The sequence below is a fragment of the Anomaloglossus baeobatrachus genome, chromosome 1 (genome assembly GCF_048569485.1).
Source record: "Anomaloglossus baeobatrachus isolate aAnoBae1 chromosome 1, aAnoBae1.hap1, whole genome shotgun sequence".
NCBI classification, from domain to species: Eukaryota; Metazoa; Chordata; class Amphibia; order Anura; family Aromobatidae; genus Anomaloglossus; species Anomaloglossus baeobatrachus.
In genome coordinates, this window is record NC_134353.1 from 197284994 (window position 1) to 197302635 (window position 17642).

The 17642-nt window shown below is 47.9% G+C and overlaps 1 protein-coding gene across 1 annotated transcript in view; it reads left to right on the plus strand.

Moving 5' to 3' along the window:
• MAP9 (microtubule associated protein 9) overlaps window positions 1–17642 on the plus strand; it is a 238614-nt gene that overhangs the window by 70152 nt on the left and 150820 nt on the right. The window lies entirely within an intron of this gene.

Consider the following 17642-nt stretch of genomic DNA (forward strand, 5'->3'; position numbering starts at 1 on the left):
CCTGCCTAATGTCCTGAAGTAGTTTTCATCAAATCAGCCAAGCGTGCCAGTCCTCGTATTTATGAGATACGACTCCGTCCGCCGTCCACAGCTGATACATAGGGAGAAGTCTGTCAATCAGTGTCAACATTACCAGGAGCAAAAAAGCGCAATAGAGTCTTAACTTAAAGCAACAAGTATATTTTAACCTCTTCATGACACATGATGTACTGGGTACGTCATTGATCGTGTGGAGTTAATCCCCGTGGGCAGCCCGTAGCGATCCACGCATATATCAGCTGATTTCAACAGCTGACGTGTGCCTGCCAGGCACGAGTGGAATCGCTTTCCACCCACGTCTATTAACCCCTTACATCTCGCTGTCAAATTCTGACAGCGAGATGTATCGCGCTGCCATAAGGATAACTTACTGACCCCCATCGGACTTCCGTAGTTGCCATGGTAGCACAGGGTCATGTGATGACTCCTATAACTATCATGAGTCACTTTCCCTCACTGCCGGCAGAGGGCAGTCTGTAGCAGCTTTTCTCCAGATCTCAGCTATGTAGCTCTGATCTGGAGATATGGCAGAGCGATCAGACTGCTGATCGTTATAGTCCCCTAGGGGAACTAGTAAAATAAAAAACAATTGAAAAATAAGTATTAAAAAATAAAAAAAAATAAAAGTTCAAATCCCTCCCCATTTAGCCCATTGAAAATGAAAGGGTTTAGAAAAAATAAAAAATACTCATATTTGGTATTGCCGCGTTCAGAAATGCCTGATCTATCAAAATATAAAATCAATTAATCCGAGTGCTAAACGGCGCCAAACGCCAAAATGACGTTTTTTGGTCACCGCAAATTTTGCGCAAAATGCAATGACAGGTGATCAAACTGTAGCATCTGCGCAAAACTGGCACCATGAAAAACATCAGCTCGAGATGCAAAAAATAAGCCGTCACTGAGCCCTATATCCCAAAAAATGAGAACGCTATGAGTTTCGGAAAATGGCTCAAAAAGTGCGCCACTTATTTTGGACAATCTTGTGAATTTTTTTTTAACCTCTTAGATAAAAATGAAGAAAAAACAAAAAGCCAGCACTAAATGTGCATTTCAGCACTAAAAATTCCAAACTGTACTTATTATAAAAATGTTGAGATTTTTGGCAAAAAATTGCAATTTCTTGAGCTACCCCGCCACGTCACGGCAAATCTCATTTGGGGAAGTCCTACACTAAAATATTTTTATAAAATGTGCCAGACGGCCTCACATATGAATAGTAGAACTGCTCTTAGCAGCACTCACCTGGTCTATTTCAATCCCGTACCCATTACTGAATCATGGCTGTGGGCGGGACAGGTCCAAGCAAATGCTGCATGAAGTAAATAGCCTGTGGACAGGGCCTGATGACTGAATGTGAACAGCCACCAACTGCCAAAATCTAGACAGGTGGAATACATCCCAAATTAGGGTGCATAGCATGGTGGGGGTCAGCCACCGACCAATTAAATGAAGAAAAAACAAAAAGCCAGCACTTATCCAATTTGGGATGTATTCCACCTGTCTAGATTTTGGCGGTTGGTGACTGGTCACATTCAGTCATCAGGCTTTGTCCACAGGCTATTTACTTCATGCAGCATTTGCTTGGACCTGTCCCGCCCACAGCCTTGACTCAGTCATGGGTACGGGATTGAAATAGACCAGGTGAGTGCTGCTAAGAACAGTTCTACTATTCATATGTGAGGCCGTATGGCACATTTTATAAAAATATTTTAGCATAGGACTGCCCCAAAGAGATTTGCCGTGATGTGGCGGGGTAGCTCAAGAAACTGCAATTTTGTGCCAAAAATCTCAAATTTATAATAAGTACAGTTGGAATTTTTAGTGCTGAAGTGCACATTTAGTGCTGGCTTTTTTGTTTTTTCCTCTTAGATAAAAAGTAAACGTATACATGTTTGGTGTCTACAAACTTGTACCGACCTGAGACATCACACCGACACATCAGTTTTATCATATAGTAAACATGGTGAATAAAATATCCCTAAAACTATTGTGCGATTGCACTTGTTTTTGCAGTTTTTCCACATTTGAAATATTTTTGCTGTTTTCCAGTACACTATATGTTAAAACTTATGGTTTCATTTAAAAGTACAGTTCGTCCTGCAAAAAATAAGACCTTATACGGCAATATTGATGGAAAAATAAAAAAGTTACGGCTCTTGGAAGAAGGGGAGCAAAAAAACGAAAATCTCCCAGGTGTCAAGGGACTAAGTAAATGGTTGCTCACCTGGTGGGGTTATGTCTTAGACAAGCGTATTAATTGGATTAGTGAAAATCTCGCATTGCATTCAGACCAATGTTAATCAATGATGCAGAGCAGATCAGCGTTTTTTTTTTGGTTTTTTTTCTGATGCCGAATCGGCCTGAGCAAAATATGGCAGCATGCTGTGATTGGCAGCGTATCTTGGATTGCACGCACCCATACAAGTCTACAGGTGCGTGTGAAACATTAGATCATAGTATAATGACACTCAGATAACACTCGCAGCAGAGTCTGAGCCGAGGATCATCAGCATATCACGTCCGATTCTCTCCCATCAGATGCTGTACACTAGTGTGACCCCAGCCTAAAGCGGGCTTTACACGCAACGACATCGCTTATGAGATGTCGTTGGGGTCACGGAATTCGTGATGCACATCCGGCCTTGTTAGCGACGTTGTTGCGTGTGAAACGCAGGAACGACCGTTAACGATCAAAATTACTTACCTAATCGTTGATTGTTGACACGTCATTTCTTTCCCGATTATCGTTGCTGTTGCAGGACGCAGGTAATTCGGCATTCCTGCGGCAGCACACATCGCTAAGTGTGACACCGCAGGGACAAGGAACAACACCGTACCTGCGGCCGCCCGCAATGAGGAAGGAAGCAGGTGGGTGGGATGTTCGGCCCGCTCATCTCCGCCCCTCCGCTTCTATTGGATGGCCGCTTTGTGACGCCGAACGAACAACCCCCTTAGAAAGGAGGCGGTTCGCCGGCCACAGCGTCGTCGCTAGGCAGGTAAGTATGTGTGACGGGTCCTAGCGATGTTGTGCGCCACAGGCAGCGATTTGCCCGTGACACACAACCGACGGGGCGGGTGCTTTCACCAGCGACGCTAGCGATGTCGCTGTGTGTGAAGCCCGCTTAACACAACAATTTAACAGATTTAATAATCCAGGTGCTGTACATCCATGGGTTAAATAAGCAGGAGATAGCTGTAATGGAAAGGAACTTGGTAATTCTGCGCTGCTGATGGACTTCCACATGATAGATCCGGGACACACGAGAATTATGGCTATAGAAGTCAAATGAATAGAAACGTGTAAATTAATAAACTGCATTATTTTAATTCTCGTGTGTCCTGGATCCTTCACGTGGACGTCCATCAGCAGCGCAGAATAATCACGCACTTTTCCAGTACAGCAATCAGCGTGAAGGGACCGAGGGCAGGTTTATATCACAGCTCATGAATAATGATGACTCCACAGCGCACACGAGCCCAATAACAGATTCCCTTCAAACAAGGCAGGGACAGGTCTTCAAAAACCATTTAGATTCTGTGAAGACTCGTTCTTATCTTGGAAGAAGTTCAACATCGCACTAACATGCTGCACAAGGTGTAAACGCTGGGGATTGCCGGACCTGCCATTTTCGGTACCCTTCTGGTGTTCACACATGTCAAATCCAGTACATATTTACTCCTGAATTTATGGCAGAAATTTTGCCTGTGACACTGATTTCTGCTGTGGATCTACACAAAGACTATCCCCATTCCCTGCGTATTTATAATTCAGAATTCTTTCCATAGCACGCGCCTTATTCTTCAGATGTTTCTTTTCTTCAAAGTATGTGAATGAGGGTTGTAGAAGCCCTGTTCTCATCCATCGAATGCAATAGATTTGTGGATTTCACACCAGAATCTGTAACTAAAGCTGCATAAACTTGTGTGTAAACGGATTCTTACCGTGGCGCATACATTGGCCCATTATTTATGAGCGTTCATAGAAGCGAACTAACGTTCCTGACTATCGGTCTCTCTATACAGGCCAGCAATCGCCCAATAAGAAATAAAAATACCTATTTCTTCAGTGCGATGCAAAACATCATCCTGTGTAAGCAAAGAATGTGCTGCCAATAACATGTTATTATATGGGAACACAATCATTCTGTCCCCATTACTTGAGATCTCTGTAAAGGCCCAGTCACACACAACGACTTACCAGCGATCCCGAAAATGATGCGACCTGATAGGGATCGCTGGTAAGTCGCTGGGAGGTCGCAGGTGAGATGTCACACAGTCAGACCTTACCAGCGATGCAGGAACAATACAGGTTGCAGTAGCGACCTGTATAATTGTTAGGGCCAGGTGGACGGGCAGACCCAGGAGGTGGATCCACTGGGCCGAACTCCTTGATGATGGTAAGGGGTCCGGTAGCTGGAGCACTACAGGTAGCAGAACAGTCCGTGCTCAAATGGAGAAGTCCCTGGGACCACGGAGTCACTGACGGTAGTCCGGGTGACGGAGCTCAGGTTCGGAAGCCGAGATGATGTCAGGCGGAGTCCGGAACCTTTGGAGCGAGATGACGGGTCACCGCAGGGATCAGAGATGGTATGGACTGTCAGGATGGCAGATGGACAGCGTTCGGGTTTCGGGATTCGGCAGGGCCGGATGGCGAGACAGGATCGGCTCTAGAAGAGAGAGAGGTGAGTATCTCACAAGAACACCAGGAGACCTGACTCCTAGCTTGAGAAACACGAAGATCAGGCCCCGCCCACTTGGACATTGAACCCCTTTATACCCTGTACCTGTGTGCTTCATTTCCTGTTAATGGACGCTGGCCCTTTAAGAAAGGGTCAGTGACCGCGCGCGCGCCCTAATGCGCATGCGCGCGGCCCGGGTGCCAGAAGCCAGAGCAGGAAGCTGAGAGGAGGAAGCAGCAGCGCAGGACTGGGGCTGAGAAGCCGACGGGCGCCGGGAGCGGGGACCAGGACGCCTGGGAAGCGCAGGCAATGGACGCTGGAGAGCGGCGGAGACCGGACCGAAGCACCGGGGAGCGAGGCAGGGGAGCCGGGGAGCGTGACAGGTGAGCCGGAGAGCAGCGCAGGGGACCCGGAGAGCGTGACAGTACCCCCCCCCCACGCCCCCCTCCCCGCAACCGGGACAGGAAGGCACGGATCAGAGGAGTACCCACATTCTCCCGGGGCTCCCAGGACCTAGCCTCAGGACCATACCCTGCCCAGTCCACCAGGAAGAACTGTCGACCCCGTACGGTTTTCATGGCCACGATATCTCTTACCGCATAGATGTCATCATCGGCAATAGGAGGAGGGGCCGAACTGGCAGCAGCGGAGAAGGGACCAAGGACAACCGGCTTGAGCAAGGAGACGTGGAAGGAGTTGGGTATCCTCATCGTGGCCGGGAGCTGTAGCTTGTAGGAGACCTCATTGATCTTGTTGAGGACTTTAAACGGCCCGATGTAGCGAGGACCCAGCTTGTAGGATGGTATCTTCAATCGGACGTACTTGGAAGCAAGCCAGACTAGATCTCCAGGAGAGAAACATGGAGGGTCCAGTCGTCTCTTGTCTGCGTGTTTCTTCATCCGCAGGGAAGCACGCCCAAGGGACGCCTTGACAGAGTCCCAAATGGTTGCAAAGTCACGGGCTACAGCATCAGCAGCAGGGACGTCCGAAAAAGGGGACACAGGCAATGGGACGGAGGGCTGAAGTCCGTAAACGACATGGAAGGGAGAGCTGGAGGAGGACTCACTGATGTGGTGGTTATGGGAGAATTCAGCCCAAGGAAGAAGCGTGGACCAGTCGTCGTGATGGGCGTTGACATAGTGACGTAAGAAGGAGGTCAAGATTTGATTGACCCTTTCCACTTGGCCATTAGACTGAGGATGGTAGGCAGAAGAAAAGTCCAGAGTCACTCCCAGATGTTTGCAGAGAGCCCTCTAGAAGCGAGAGGTGAACTGAGTTCCTCTGTCAGACACGATGTGTGATGGAAAGCCATGCAAGCGGAAGATGTGATGTATATAGGCGTCCGCGAGTTCCTGAGCAGAGGGCAGTCCAGCCATAGGGACGAAATGAGCCATTTTGGAGAACCGATCCACCACGACCCATATGACAGTGTGTCCGGAGGACAATGGCAAGTCCGTAATGAAGTCCATCGCTATGTGTTGCCACGGAACTGAGGGTATAGGCAGAGGGAGAAGACGGCCATATGGCAGGTGTTTGGGCGTCTTGTTCCTGGCACAAGAGGAGCAGGCAGAGACAAAAGCAGCGACGTCCGTGCGAAGGGATGGCCACCAGTAGTGACGTACAATCGTACTCCATGTTCTCTTCTGACCAGCATGACCGGCTGTTTTCGAGGCATGGCCCCAGTGTAACACTTTTTGGCTGTCGGTCTCAGAGACATAGGTCTTCCCGGGCGGAATCTGGGCCAGGGTGACAGGGGCCACCGGAATGATTTTACTAGGACAGATGATGGGTTGGAATGTCTCCTCCTCCTGCTCCATGGGCATGAATGACCTGGACAAGGCATCAGCGCGTACATTCTTGTCCGCGGGTCGGAAATGGAGCTGGAAATCGAACCTGGCAAAGAATAAGGACCACCTGGCTTGCCGTGGGTTCAGTCGCTGAGCGGACCGCAGGTATTCCAGGTTCTTGTGGTCCGTGTAAATGATAACGGGGTACACTGCTCCTTCCAGAAGGTAGCGCCATTCCTCCAGAGCTAGTTTGACTGCCAATAGCTTTCGGTCACTGATGGTGTAGTTGCGTTCAGGCGCTGAGAAGCTCTTGGAGAAGAAACCGCAAGTCACCATCTTCCCGGAGGAGGACTTCTGCATGAGCACTGCTCCGGCTCCCGAGGAGGAGGCATCCACCTCCAAGGTGAACTGTCGGTTTAACTCCGGACGGTGGAGTACAGGAGAGGAGGCAAATGCCCGCTTCAGAGAGCCAAACACGGCGTCGGCCGCAGGTGACCAGTCCTTTGGATTAGCCTCCTTCTTGGTCAAGGCGGAGAGAGGAGCAGTCAGAGCAGAGAAGTGAGGGATGAACTGGCGGTAGTAGTTGGCGAATCCCAGGAAGCATTGGATTGCCTTCAGTCCAGAAGGAGGAGGCCAGTTGAGAATGGAGGAGACCTTCTTTGGATCCATCTGCAGTCCGGTATCGGAGATGATGTAACCCAGGAAGGGGAGAGAAGACTGCTCAATTCTCGTACTTGGCGTACAGACGATTCTCTCTCAGTCTTTGTAGAACCAGCTGTACGTTCTCTCTGTGGGTCTGGAGGTCCGGAGAGAAGACAAGGATATCATCCAGATACACTACCACACAGACGTAGAGAAGGTCCCGGAAAACGTCGTTCACCAGTTCTTGAAAGACGGCTGGTGCGTTACACAGGCCGAAGGGCATCACGCAGTATTCATAGTGCCCATCGCGAGTATTGAACGCGGTCTTCCATTCGTCCCCAGAGCGGATGCGGACCAGATTGTAGGCACCCCGAAGATCCAGCTTGGTGAACACACAAGCTCCTCTAAGCCGGTCAAACAATTCGGGGATGAGCGGCAGAGGGTACTTGTTTTTTACGGTGATTTGATTCAATCCCCGGTAGTCTATACATGGGCGTAAGTCGCCCTCTTTCTTCTTGACGAAGAAGAAGCCTGCTCCAGCAGGAGAGGAGGATCTCCGAATGAATCCCCTTGCCAGGCTCTCTGTGATGTAAGTAGACATGGCCCTTGTTTCGGCTGGAGACAATGGATATATCCGTCCTCGAGGTGGTGTTGTTCCTGGGAGCAGGTCGATGGCACAATCGTAAGGACGATGTGGCGGAAGTACCTCAGATTCTTTTTTATCAAAGATGTCTGCGAAGGACCAATAGGCCGAGGGCAGTCCCGGTAGGTTCTCTGGAACCGGAGGTCGTCGGATGGGTTGTATGGTCTTCAGACACTTCTCATGGCACGAAGAGCCCCATCGGGTGATTTCACCAGTGCCCCAGCTGACTGATGGTTCGTGTGTCCGTAACCAGGGAAGTCCCAGCAGGATTTGATGGGACATGTGTGGGAGGACGTAGAGAGCGATGTTCTCGGTGTGCAGGGCACCGATACGCAGTTCGACCGGCCTGGTAATCCAGGAGATGGTGTCAGAAAGGGGTCTCCCATCCACAGAGGCAATCACTAGGGGCTTGTCGAGTGGAGTAACAGGCACCTGGTACTTGTCCACCGTGGCCTTCTGGATGAAATTGCCTGCTGCCCCGGAATCGAGGTACGCCTCAGCCGTGAACCGCGTCTCTCCCGTTGTCACTTGCACAGTCCACGTAACCGGGTCTGAGAGAGTCCCAGCACCTAGGGTGGCCTCTCCTACCAACCCTAGGCTTTGGAGTTTCCCGGCCTCTCTGGACAGGAGCGTAGCAGGTGTGTGCCCTCTCCGCAGTAGAAGCAGAGGCCCTTGGCGAGCCGCTCTGCTCGACGTTGTTCAGATTGCCGCACACGGTCGATCTGCATGGGCTCGTGGACGGAGGCACCAGATGCTGTTGACGGAAGTACGGCGGGCTTCTGCAGAGGAGAGGAATGCCGTACCGGACGTCTCTCACGGGACACCTCTTTGGATCGCTCCTGAAAGCGAATGTCCACTCGAGTCGCTAGGGTAATCAGGGCATCCAGGGTGGTCGGTACGTCACGACCCGCCAGCTCATCTTTGATTCGACCCGAGAGTCCTTCCCAGAAAGCAGCGGTTAGCGGTTAGGGCCTCGTTGTTCCACCCGAGTTCCGAAGCCAAGGTGCGGAAACGGATTGCGTATTGACCCACCGTCAGAGTCCCCTGACGTAACCGGAGAAGAGAGGAAGCAGACGCGGAAGCGCGTCCGGGCTCATCAAAGGTGCCACGGAATGCCTGCAGGAACTCCTGGATGTTCGTGGTCACAGGATCCCCCTTCTCCCACAAGGGGTTCATCCACGCCAGTGCCTCCCCCTCTAGATGGGACATGATGAAGGCGACCTTGGCTTGGTCGGAGGCAAACAAATGCGGCAGCTGCGTGAAATGGAGGGAGCATTGGTTTATGAATCCCCTGCAGGTCTTGGGGTCTCCGGCGTACCGGGGTGGTGAAGCCAAACGAAGTCTGGAAGCGTCCGAAGAAGTCGCCACGGGAGCTGGAGCCGTGAATTGTCTAGTGGAAGCCCGGGATGTTGCAGACGTAACTGACGCTTGTAGTGTGTTCAGGCGGGCGTCCACAGAAGACATGAATTGCAGCATGCGGGTCTGAGTCTCACGCTGACGTGTGAGTTCCTCCTGTACGGCTGCTAGTGCTTCAGCGGGATCCATGGCCTGATCTTACTGTTAGGGCCAGGTGGACGGGCAGACCCAGGAGGTGGATCCACTGGGCCGAACTCCTTGATGATGGTAAGGGGTCCGGTAGCTGGAGCACTACAAGTAGCAGAACAGTCCGTGCTCAAATGGAGAAGTCCCTGGGACCACGGAGTCACTGACGGTAGTCCGGGTGACGGAGCTCAGGTTCGGAAGCCGAGATGATGTCAGGCGGAGTCCGGAACCTTTGGAGCGAGATGACGGGTCACCGCAGGGATCAGAGATGGTATGGACTGTCAGGATGGCAGATGGACAGCGTTCGGGTTTCGGGATTCGGCAGGGCCGGATGGCGAGACAGGATCGGCTCTAGAAGAGAGAGAGGTGAGTATCTCACAAGAACACCAGGAGACCTGACTCCTAGCTTGAGAAACACGAAGATCAGGCCCCGCCCACTTGGACATTGAACCCCTTTATACCCTGTACCTGTGTGCTTCATTTCCTGTTAATGGACGCTGGTCCTTTAAGAAAGGGTCAGTGACCGCGCGCGCGCCCTAATGCGCATGCGCGCGGCCCGGGTGCCAGAAGCCAGAGCAGGAAGCTGAGAGGAGGAAGCAGCAGCGCAGGACTGGGGCTGAGAAGCCGACGGGCGCCGGGAGCGGGGACCAGGACGCCTGGGAAGCGCAGGCAATGGACGCTGGAGAGCGGGGAGCGGCGGAGACCGGACCGAAGCACCGGGGAGCGAGGCAGGGGAGCCGGGGAGCGTGACAGGTGAGCCGGAGAGCAGCGCAGGGGACCCGGGGAGCGTGACAATAATGATCGCAGCAGTCACTGTGACCCTGTCACACAGTGTCAAACACAGCGATGTGTCCTGCCCAGCAGGACTTTGCCTTTGAAGAAAATGGCCTGGACCATTCTGCAACGACTCGAGATCTCACTGCAGGGGCCTTATCGCTGGTAGGTGTCACACATAACGAGATCGCTAATGGGATCGCTACTGCGTCACAGAAACCGTGACTCAGCAGCGATCTCGCTAGCGATCTCGTTATGTGTGACGTTACCTTAAACAAGTCAGTAAACAACCACCGCTTGCCCTATATGTAGCCAATGGGTTGTTGTTTCACGGCCTGTGTCAACCTGTCTAGTGAGCCATATATTTCATCCTAATAGCAATATGAAGTTAAGTGGTATGATTGGTAGTTAGGAATTAAAAATGTACTGTATGTCAGCTATGTCAACTATGCAGGTACAGATCTAGTAAAGGTTACCTTAACTAAGATATGACGGCCCAAAAATATTTAATTTGACACCTAACCTGACATCGGTCACTGTCTTGTATCTTAATCATCTTATGCACAACAACCAACTCTGGATTGATGCTTTAAAGAGAACCTGTCACAAAGTTTTTCCCTTATGAGCTGCGCCCACCACCAGTGATCTCTTATATACAGCATTCTAGGTCGCTCTGTATAACATAATAAACACCTTTATAATACTCACCTAGGGGAGGGTCCGCTCTGATGGGTGTCGCTGGTCTCGGTCCAGTGCCTCGTCCATCATGTGCCATAACAGTCCTCCTGGCCAGCTCCGTGTGCATGACACGTCCTACGTTATTCACAGCATGCACACTTTAGTCTGCCCGGCTGAGGGCAGACCATAGTACTGTAATGCACAGGCGGGAAAAGAGGTCAAAGACCACCCACGCATCTGCACTACAGTACTTGCCTCTGCCTTTAGGTGGGAAGATCAAAATGCGCATTCACAGGAGCGCAATGGAGGCCTCAGTGTGAATGACGCAGGACGCGTCATGCACACGTGGGGCTGGGCAGGAGGACGGCAATCGCACAAGATGGAGGAGGCACCAGACCGAGAGCAGCAGCACACATCGGACTGGACCGCCCCTAGAGGAGTATTATAAAGGCGTTTATTACATTATGCAGAGCGGCTTGGGCTCTTATATACAGTCTTCTAGAAAGCTGTATATAAGGGCTCACTGGTGGTGGCCGAAGCTCATAAGGGATAAACCTGGTGCAGCTTCCTTTAAATCTAGGTCCCCTGACCCCTGTCTTATACTTACCCTCTGGTGTCTTCATCTGTTATAGGCACCGGTCTGGTTAATCTTCTTCAGTTTGTGATCTGCTCGCAGCTCCAGTGTTTCATGATGGAGTGTGCCGGAGGTCATAACTCACAACTCCATTCATTTGTATAAGAGCCTCACTCTCGTCTCATTCTGGTACTTAGGCTATGTGCGCACTAGAAAAAGGATTTTTCTCAAGAAATTCTTGAGCAAAGGATTAGCGCACCTGCATTAAAAAACGTACAAATAACGCACCGGAAAACGCATGCGTTTTTACCGCTTTTTGGTGCGTTTTTTTGCAGGTTGGTCCCTGCGTTTCTTAATGCTTTAACAGCCATAAATAATATAGATAGTAGCTATATAATCGATAGATAGATAATGGATAGATAGATAGAAAGATGGATGGATAGATAATAGATAGACAGATACATGGATAATTGAATAGATAGATAATGGATAGCTAGAAAGATGGATAGATAAATAGATAGATAATGGATAGATAGATAGAAAGATGGATAGTTGAATAGATAGAAAGATGGATAGTTGAATAGATAGATAATGAATAGATAGATAATGGATAGATAGATAAATAGATAATGGATAGATAAATAGATGGATAGACATATAGATAAATAAATAGGTAATGGATAGCTATATAGAGAGATAGATGGATAGACAGATAGATATATAGATAGATAACTAAATAGATAGACAGATAAATATATAGATAAGGGATAGTTGAATAGATTGATGGATAGATAATCGATAGATAAATAGATAGATAAATGGATAGAAAAATAATCGATAGATAGAGGACAGATCAATCAATCAATAGATAGAGTCCCTGTGAGGACACACTGCAGTTCTTGCGAGCGTAATGTGTTCACATTACTGACCGTGAGAAATCACCTGTAGTTACCCCTGCAGCATCGCTCACTGAACGAGGCTGCATTGAGTACTGTGTCAGACGCGGCTGGATACAAGCGGGACCTGTGTGGATTACGCCGGAGCTGTGTGTTTGGGGGGTTAATAAAGTAGTGAAAGTGGACGCTTTTTTGATATTTTATTTAAAATAAAAAAATTTTCGGTGTGTGTGTTTATTCACTTTACTTACAGGTTAATCATGGAATCTGTCTCATAGACGCAGCTATGATTAAGCTATTACTTAGTGGCAGCTATGTGCTGCCATTAACTCGTTATTACCCCGATTGCCACCGCATCACGGCAATCGGGAAGAGGCGGTAAAACGCCGGGACTTTCGCATAATGGATGCGACATTCTTGGGGCAGCGGTGGGCTGATATTCTTGGCTGCGGGGTGGGGGGAGGCTTTAACCATGGCCCTCGCCCTCCCCAGCCTGAGAATACCTGGCCGCCATTGTGTGTTTACCTTGGATGGTCGGTAAAAATATGGCGGAGCCCACGGTTTTTTTTTACGTTTTTTATTTTCAATATGTACGTTTAATTTCTATGTGTATTATATATGTCTGTGTATGTGTGAGTGTGATCTGTGTGTGTATTATATATGTCTGTGTATGTGTGAGTGTGATCTGTGTGTGTATTATATATGTCTGTGTATGTGTGTGTGTGATCTGTGTGTGTATTATATACAGTTAGGTCCAGAAATATTTGGACAGTGACACAAGTTTTGTTATTTTAGCTGTTTACAAAAACATGTTCAGAAATACAATTATATATATAATATGGGCTGAAAGTGCACACTCCCAGCTGCAATATGAGAGTTTTCACATCCAAATCGGAGAAAGGGTTTAGGAATCATAGCTTTGTAATGCATAGCCTCCTCTTTTTCAAGGGACCAAAAGTAATTAGACAAGGGACTCTAAGGGCTGCAATTAACTCTGAAGGTGTCTCCCTCGTTAACCTGTAATCAATGAAGTAGTTAAAAGGTCTGGGGTTGATTACAGGTGTGTGGTTTTGCATTTGAAAGCTGTTGCTGTGACCAGACAACATGCGGTCTAAGGAACTCTCAATTGAGGTGAAGCAGAACATCCTGAGGCTGAAAAAAAAGAAAAAATCCATCAGAGAGATAGCAGACATGCTTGGAGTAGCAAAATCAACAGTCGGGTACATTCTGAGAAAAAAGGAATTGACTGGTGAGCTTGGGAACTCAAAAAGGCCTGGGCGTCCACGGATGACAACAGTGGTGGATGATCGCCGCATACTTTCTTTGGTGAAGAAGAACCCGTTCACAACATCAACTGAAGTCCAGAACACTCTCAGTGAAGTAGGTGTATCTGTCTCTAAGTCAACAGTAAAGAGAAGACTCCATGAAAGTAAATACAAAGGGTTCACATCTAGATGCAAACCATTCATCAATTCCAAAAGTAGACAGGCCAGAGTTAAATTTGCTGAAAAACACCTCATGAAGCCAGCTCAGTTCTGGAAAAGTATTCTATGGACAGATGAGGCAAAGATCAACCTGTACCAGAATGATGGGAAGAAAAAAGTTTGGAGAAGAAAGGGAACGGCACATGATCCAAGGCACACCACATCCTCTGTAAAACATGGTGGAGGCAACGTGATGGCATGGGCATGCATGGCTTTCAATGGCACTGGGTCACTTGTGTTTATTGATGACATAACAGCACACAAGAGTAGCCGGATGAATTCTGAAGTGTACCGGATATACTTTCAGCCCAGATTCAGCCAAATGCCGCAAAGTTGATCGGACGGCGCTTCATAGTACAGATGGACAATGACCCCAAGCATACAGCCAAAGCTACCCAGGAGTTCATGAGTGCAAAAAAGTGGAACATTCTGCAATGGCCAAGTCAATCACCAGATCTTAACCCAATTGAGCATGCATTTCACTTGCTCAAATCCAGACTTAAGACGGAAAGACCCACAAACAAGCAAGACCTGAAGGCTGTGGTTGTAAAGGCCTGGCAAAGCATTAAGAAGGAGGAAACCCAGCGTTTGGTGATGTCCATGGGTTCCAGACTTAAGGCAGTGATTGCCTCCAAAGGATTCGCAACAAAATATTGAAAATAAAAATATTTTGTTTGGGTTTGGTTTATTTGTCCAATTACTTTTGACCTCCTAAAATGTGGAGTGTTTGTAAAGAAATGTGTGCAATTCCTACAATTTCTATCAGATATTTTTGTTCAAACCTTCAAATTAAACGTTACAATCTGCACTTGAATTCTGTTGTAGAGGTTTCATTTCAAATCCAATGTGGTGGCATGCAGAGCCCAACTCGCGAAAATTGTGTCACTGTCCAAATATTTCTGCACCTAACTGTATGTCTGTGTATGTGTGAGTGTGATCTGTGTGTGTATTATATATGTCTGTGTGTGTGTGTGTGTGTGTGTGTGTGATCTGTGTTTGTATTATATATGTCTGTATGTGTGAGTGTGATGTGTGTGTGTTTACTCTCTGCTCAACTTCCTCTTCCTGTCATAATGACATCACTTCCCTGAAAAACGCGAAATACTGCAGGAATAACACAGTGAAACACACATAATTTGCTACCTGCGTTATTCCGTGCGGTATTTCATGATTACATTACAGTGAATGGAGTGAAATAACTACCTGCAGAAAAGAAGTGACATGCACATTCTTTTTCTCAAGAAAATCTACTGAAAGAATTTTCTTGAGAAAAAAATGCAGTGTGCGCACAGCTAATTTTTTTTCCATAGGTTTTGCTGGAGAATATCTGCAGAAAGGTTACAACCATTTTCTCAGAAAATTTCTGCAACAAAAACACAGGTAAAAACTCAGTGTGCACACGGGGCCTAATGCAGTTTTATTGAGAGCTTATGATGTACTTTCTGATCAGTCAGAAATTACTGTCACAACATGGCACAGTGCCACCAGACCAAAGCTGAAAAAAAGTAAAGACACCGAAAGGTGAGTATAAGGGGCACTTTGCACACTACGACATCGCAGCTGCGATGTCGGTGGGATCAAATCGAAAGTGCCGCACATCCGGCATCGCTGTCGACATCGTAGTGGGTAAATCGTTTTTGATACGATTAACGAGCGCAAAAGCGTCAAAATTGTATCATTGGTGTAGCGTCGGTCATTTCCATAATTTCGATGGACCGATGTTACGATGTTGTTCCTCGTTCCTGCGGCAGCACACATCGCTGTGTGTGAAGCTGCAGGAGCGAGGAACATCACCTTACCTGCGTCCCAGCTGCAATGAGGAAGAAAGGAGGTGAGCGGGATATTTACGTCCCACTCATCTCCGCCCCTCCGCTTCTAGGGCAGGGCAGGTAAGTGCATGTGAAGCTGCCGTAGTGATAATTTTCGCTACGGCAGCTATCACAAGATATCGCAGCTGCGACGGGTGCGGGGACTATCGCGCTCGGCATCGCAGCAATCGGCTTGCGATGTCGTAGTGTGCAAAGTACCCCTAAGACAGGGGACTTAGATTTAGGCTATGTGCGCACGTTGCGTAATTACATGCAGTTACGCTGCGCTTTGTAGCGCAGCGTAACTGCATGCGTCCTGCGTCCCCTGCATAATCTATGGAGATTATGCAGGAGCCGTGCGCATGTGGCGTCTTAGAGCGCAGCGCTTCGGCTGCTGCCTGAAGCGCGCGTTCTAAGAAGTGACATGTCACTTCTTCCGTGCGCTTTGCCTGCAGCCCCTGCTCTGTCTATGGCAGGAGCTGCACACAGAGCGCATGAAATCGGCTTTTTTTTCACTACGGACATTTTCTGCAGCGATTTGAAGCGCACATGTGCTCTTCAGATCGCTGCAGAAATTTCTGCAGTGACTGTACGCAACGTGCGCACATAGCCTTAAAGTGCTTCTCCAGCAATGAAAAAAAACAAAAACACTGGAGTGGTGCTTTAAGTGAAATAACTTTCTGTGATGAGTTATGAAAATGGTGGATTGTGAGTCATGATAACCTTTGCTACATCTGTACATACTGATAAACCACGGTAACAACATTCTGCAGAGCTTTTACCATTTCAAGTAGGTGTATTCTACGCTGAAAAGTCTGTAATTGTTCTGAACATCAAAGAAGACGTTCTTCACGGACTTACAAAGTGACTCAGATAGGCCCGCATGCTCTGAACATGTCCTTCTTTCAGCGAGTGCACAAAACATCCTATTTCTATAAACCCCAAAACAATCTGATTGTAAAAATGCCATTACCAGTCCTTCAAAGTAGATTTAATTAGAAACATTAGAAATCAGATTTCTCCTACTCATTAAAGATATTGTGAAGAACTGCAGGAAAGACGCATGAAATATTAATGTCAAGTGTCCTAATCCCAGGAGATATATATCTGAGTGCACAGAATAAAGCAATTATGGAGATTGGCAGAAAACAAAGCGCGTTGTATTTTGGATCACGATGAATCACACACGGGTATTGTTTTTGCCAGTTTATTTCCGGGACAGGAGGGTTTTTTTTTATTTCGTGACACATCATCCTTGTCATTACATCCATGTGATCTGGTGGCATATGCTCAAGGATGACACATGGCTACATAATAATATCTTTATTAATATAGTGCCAATGTATTGTGCAGCACTTGGCTCGTTTGTTGTACTTCTCATTGTACTTGTGTGATACGTGTGGGACGGTAAACAGGAAAGAAGGAAATATGTTTTTGCCAGGAGCTTATGTAGATGAAATCAGCTTAGTGACACAATGGGCACAAGATGACAATTGTTTAAGGTCCCAGTGTTGGCGAGTGACTAACTTTAGGACAAATTATCACCATTTCACAACTGACTAATTTTTACTCTTATTTTATTGGGATTGCTCCCTGGAATATTCCATTTCTCTTTAATCCACCATTTGGTTCCAGAGATATGGTCCTTTTTTATTTAGTGCTTCTTTTTTATAGTATTTACCAACAGGCCGTTGCTCATACGATAATTATTTGGATCAGCCTAAAGTCATTCCCCCAACGAATCTTGTGAGCCATGCCCCCCTGGTAAAGATCATGAAAATAACTAGAGCTGATCGAACATCCAAAAAACCGGGGCCGGCGGATCACTGACAGACTTAAAAATAAGTCCGATCCGCTCCGGAATCCGGTGCCCATATAAGTCAATGGGGACCGGAATCCGGAGATTAAAAATTATTGTGGAGGGGATGGGGGGTAGGAGTGTGCGCGGTATACTCACCTAGGCTGTGTCATGGCGGCACACTTCTTTCGGGTCACGTTTTTCTCTTCCGGAGCCAACAATTCAATATTCATTGTTTTGCTCGCCCACCGGCGCGTGTCATTGGTTGCAGTTAGACACGCCCCCACCCTGAGTG